Below are 5874 nucleotides of genomic sequence, written 5' to 3' on the forward strand. Positions count from 1 at the left end.
TGGGAGCTTTAGTACGGTCGCTGTCAAGTGCACAGCCGAAAATTTGCCGTGGAGAAGTGACGCGAGGTGGCGGGCTGCTTCGCGAACCGCAGCCGCTAGCGGTGCAGCAAACTAGGCGCTGGGCGAGCCTATTAAAGGCCCCCTCCTCTTTGGACTGCCCAGTCAGCGCCCCTCCCCTAACTCCCCTCCCAGCCTCCCAGAGCTCGCTGCCTGGAGCCTCCAGGGGCCACTGGAGAACTCGGTCCCGCCTCCTGAGCAAGAGCCACTTGGCGGGGAGGGAGTGGCGTTATGCCGAGGCAGGAGGCGTGGGCTGACCTAAGAAACGAACGCTGGAGCCTATTCACGTTTTTTGCGCTAGGTACCCCAGTGCGGAGATGCATCAGTTACTACTGCCTGGGTGGACATCTGTGAGCTCTCTGGGTCTTAGCCTTCCCAAGGCAGCTGGGTCCAGGAGTCTGGAACCAAGACAGCACTGACCTCTTTTTCCAGGCCCACCTCTTTCCTCCAGTTGCAACAACCCCCACCCTGCTTCTTAACCATCAAGTCTCCAAAAGGACCTCAAACCGAGGAGGGCCCTTTAAAGGTCCTAGTGTTGGGAGAACAACCTCCGAGAAACACAGCCAGCCCTTCTTGAACCCAGACCCCACACAGGCTGCCCTGTGGGGTTAGCACTGTGTTGGATGGGCTAGACAGACTGCCAGGTTTCAGTAATTCTGCCAGGCAGATGTTAAATGCAGCCATTATTTAAAACTAAATTACATAAGCTTATAATTAAATAAGTTATATTTTAAAATAAAGATGATAAACTCTCAAAACTCCATCTCTTCCTAATTATCTGATGGCTGCCTCTGGTCTTGAGCCACTGAGACCCTCAACCCTTCCCCCTCCCCCAAGCCCAAAGCTCCCAGAGAAGAGCAGAGGAAGATGGGAAAGCAAACAGCCTTCTACTTAGTATCTCCATCAACCCATACAGCCACATAGCAATTGGCTTTCAAAACAGGTCCTGGTGAAGTTACAGCTAATGCTGGTTATCAGGGCTTGAAGAGAGGAGGCAAGCCCTTAATAAGCATTTATTAGCATCCTAGTGCCTGAAAGAAATAGCCAAGCAAATGCAGGTTGTCTTCTAGCAGGGAGAGTCAAGGGACTGGTGGGCAATGGAAGGCAGGCCATGTGCCCTTAGTATGTATTTTGATCCTTACCCAAGTATAGGGCAAGGCACTGGAGTGGGAGAGTGGGTGCAGATCAGCTGGAGAAAGCACAATCACGTTGTAAAGTTGCCATCCAGCTTGGAGAGAAGGCTGGGCACCAACTGATACATCGTGGCACTAGACCTCAAGGTTCTCATATCCTTGCAGAATCTGGAACTGGAGCTATATAGCTCAGTGGTTCAGAGCCCTTGCTTGTTCTTGCGGAGAACCCAGGTTCAGTTCCCAACACCCATAGTGGCTCACAGAAATCCATAACTCCAGCACGTGAGGATCTGATACATTCTAACCCCTTTAGGCACAGGCACGCCCAGACACACATACAGACAAAGCAGTCATGTACATAAAATAAAATAAAATAAAATAAAATAAAATAAAATAAAATAGTCTGCAGAATTTCCCTTTTCCCCCTTCCATCAAAAAAAAGAAACCCAATAGAAGAAGGAGGCTTTCCTGCCTAATCTTTCTTGATAACCAGAAAAATCTTTGAAGAAACAAATTGCCCTGGCTTGCATTGGAAAGAGAACAGTAGGAAATAAGGAGTGTGACCATTTTAAGGATAAAGAAGGTGCTGAGAAAAGGTTGGGGAGTTGTATTGAGAAGTGGCTGCTCAAGGAAACAGGTTCCATTGTCCTCAGAAAGAGAAAGCTCATCAGGTCCACCACTGAAGAGCCTGTTATCTTCCCTCCATAAAGAACCTTAGACAGCCCTCCAGGGCCTTACAACAGGAAGACAGATGCCCATAATCCTACTGAGGCTCCCCCTTGACTGAGACAAAGGATCTGAAATTCATTATGGTGAACGAGTAAGAGATGGGTGTTTATGCTCTATAAATGAAAGGGAAAGTAGCCATGTAGGAAGAATGTGTGTAAAAGGGAATTATACTCCACAAAGGCCTTGTGTCTGAGTGTTCAAAGAAGGCCTATAATTAAGAGCAACTCAGCAACGAAAAGTCATTTATTTAGAGCAAACAGTTTCTTTCCTACACCCAACAGTCTTGATGGTGGGTTACAAGATTTCCAACCACATCTTACTTTCACTAGGATGGGTTTGAACAAGGTCTCGCTGCCTGTCAATCAACTCAGCAAGCCCAGGGAGAGGAGAACTCCTCCCCTCCCAAGAACTTCAAATCTCCCTTCCCCAGTCACACCCCAAAGAGCTCATACATGAGCATGGGACCTGACCGTGTGGAGTCATTCAAAGACTCTGGCATGGCTTGCACACGTGCTACAGGCTAAGCACTGCACCAAAAGTGTGTGTGCATTATCTTCTTTAGTATTTGGAGGACAATTCTTTTTTTTATTAGGTATTTTCCTCATTTACATTTCCAATGCTATCCCAAAAGTCCCCCATACCCTCCCCCGCACCCCCCTACCCACCCACTCCCACTTTTTGGCCCTGGCGTTCCCCTGTACTGGGGCATATAAAGTTTGCAAGTCCAATGGGCCTCTCTTTCCAGTGATGGCCGACTAGGCCATCTTTTGATACATATGCAGCTAGAGTCAAGAGCTCCGGGGTACTGGTTAGTTCATAATGTTGTTCCACCTATAGGGTTGCAGATCCCTTTAGCTCCTTGGGTATTTTCTCTAGCTCCTCCATTGGGGGCCCTGTGATCCGTCCAATAGCTGACTGTGAGCATCAACTTCTGTGTTTGCTAGGCCCTGGCGTAGTCTCACTAGAGACAGCTATATCAGGGTCCTATCAGCACAATCTTGCTAGTGTATGCAATGGTGTCAGTGTTTGGAGGCTGATTATGGGATGGATCCCTGGATATGGCAGTCTCTAGATGGTCCATCCTTTTGTCTCATCTCCAAACTTTGTCTCTGTAACTCCTTCCATGGGTGTTTTGTTCCCAATTCTATGAAGGGGCAAAGTGTCCACACTTTGGTCTTTGTTCTTCTTGAGTTTCGTGTTTTGCAAATTGTAACTTATATCTTGGGTATTCTAAGTTTCTGGGCTAATATCCACTTATCAGTGAGTACATATCATTTGAGTTCTTTTGTGATTGGGTTACCTCACTCAGGATGATGCCCTCCAGGTCCAACCATTTGCCTAGGAACTTCATAAATTCATTCTTTTTAATAGCTGAGTAGTACTCCATTGTGCAAATGTACCACATTTTTTGTATCCATTCCTCTGTTGAGGGGTAGCTGGGTTCTTTCCAGCTTCTGGCTATTATAAATAAGGCTGCTTTGAATATAGTGGAGCATGTTTCCTTCTTACTAGTTGGAACATCTTCTGGATATATGCCCAGGAGAGGTATTGCAGGATCCTCCGGTAGTACTATGTCCAATTTTCTGAGAAACCGCCAGACTGATTTCCAGAGTGGTTGTACAAGCTTGCAATCCCACCAACAGTGGAGGAGTGTTTTGGAGGACAATTCTATTCAGTCACTTCTGCCAGGGGTTTCTAGTGGGGAAGTCAAGGCAGAGGGACATGGGGGTGGAAGGCACAGACTAGTAGAAGCTAGGAGAACTCGAAATCCACAGTGCTTTTATTACTGATCAGATTCTCAGAGTCCAGGTTTCCTTGTCTGTCGAGTGAGCAGGGATCAAACTAGGTAAGGCATCTTCTGCCAGAGGACTTCATTGAAAAGCACTGACCTCTAAAGACACTTCCACATCAGGTATTTATGGCTATTTGACTGAGGCCTATAGATGGCAGTGTCACGCAGGTAAAGGCAAGGGATCGGTGTGATGAAACATACATGGATGGATGGATGGATGGATGGATAGATAGAAAGAAAAATAGATCATAGATAGATAGATAGATAGATAGATAGATAGATAGATAGAGATAAAATAGATAGGAAATCAATGGAACTCTTTCCATGTATGATGAGAGAGTGAGAGAGAGAGTGAGAGAGAGAGAGAGAGAGAGAGAGAGAGAGCAGATTCACAAAGCTTTCACCAGATACCAGCTGCACATTCTTGGATACATTGCAATATTTTCCTATGCTTCCGTTATTCCATTGTTAAAATGCGGGAGGAGTCAAGGATAATACCTTAGCTCCAATAGTTGTAAAAAAATTGAATAACTAGTACTTCCAAAGGCTACAACAGTGTTTAAAATATGTAAAGACTGACTCCTAAAATATTATCTACTAGTACTAGAGATGTTTCCTGCAATCGCCATCATCATCATTACCATCACCATCATCACTGCTTCCAAGCCTTACTAAGCCCTTCAGTTGGCATCACAGCCTTCTGAACTTTTTCATATTCCCAATACGCAAGGGAAGAAAGCTTACAGAAACATCCTCCCCCCCCCCCCCCCCACTCTGCAATGGACTCCCTTGTGTCTTCAGTTACCCTGTTCCCATGCTAGGTCCTCACAGGTACCTCTTGCTTCTCTCTGTCCTCTATAATGTAATTATCCTTGGGAGGTAAAAGGTAACACACACATATACACACACCAAGAGAGAGATCAGGAGCCTAACAGTGTTGTCACTTGTAAACAAACATCTGGTCTTTAGTACCCTTGAAGTCTCAGCTCCTCCCAGGGATATCTCCAAACCACCCAAGCTAAGTGTCACCATGCAGCTAGATGGCACACTTTGTTTAGAGCATTTAGCTCTATTTTTAGAAATGAATTTTCCTATTACACTTATTTATGAGTGTACATATGTGTTTTGTAGACATGTGTGACTACAGGGCAGACATGTTGGAGGCCACAAAACACTCAGCAAGAATGTGTTCTCTCCTGCCACTTTGTGGGGTCTGAGGCTGTCTCTCGGGCATCAGGCCGGTACAGACACCTCTATCCACTTTGGCCCTGGATCTTCACTCTATTATTTACACGCACACACACACACGCACACGCACACACGTACCTCTGATGGAATGAGAGAGCAATCTCATGTGTCTTGCTCGCTAGTCTATTCCTCAGGACCTGGCATACTCCTGAGCCCACCAGGCTCTCCAGAAATACTGACTGAATGATTAAACTAACCTACTCTATGCTCAGCTTAGTGAGCCACATCTATATAATTGACAAGCTATTTTACCTACAAGATGGAGTAAACCTGCCCCATGATGTAGAGTCCCCAATACACTGCTCTTGCAAATCTCCGTGCCCCTCCCCCCATCTCTCCAACACAATCTGGAGCCTGCTACCTCATTACCTTACCCAGAACTTTCATTTCAGGGTTGAGACATCGCAAGTTCAAATGAGTAAGTTGGATTATATAAAACCGGCTACCTTAACCAGCTCATGAACTCACCTCTCTTCACACTACCTTAACACCTGTTCTAACCTAACCAACTAGCAGCTTGGCTGCTTCATGTAGCTCTTACCACGTGAGTATCTCTATGGAAGCCATTTCTTCTGCAGAGGATATCTTCTTCATCTCTCTTATGTCCATCTATAGATGACTGAAGCCCCTCCCATATGGAACTCACGCAGAAAGGTTCTATTCGCTTGGCCTTTTCTAATTACGTTGAGCCATGTCCTGAGACAGGGCTACAGGCATTATGGCCTGGAAAGTCATCAAAATCATGGCTCCTTTTCCTTCTATGTCAGTCTCCATGATGGTCTCCAGCACAGAAGTTGACTGCGTGGCTGGGCCCAGTTTGTTCAGGGAGGCTCCAGGGAGATCAGTTCATATGAGAAGCACTGAGACCAGATGCAGCCACAATCGGGTTATATTTTACTCCCGTCAGAGGCTAGG

The sequence above is a fragment of the Mus musculus genome, chromosome 9, assembly GCF_000001635.26.
Source record: "Mus musculus strain C57BL/6J chromosome 9, GRCm38.p6 C57BL/6J".
Lineage (NCBI taxonomy): Eukaryota > Metazoa > Chordata > Mammalia > Rodentia > Muridae > Mus > Mus musculus.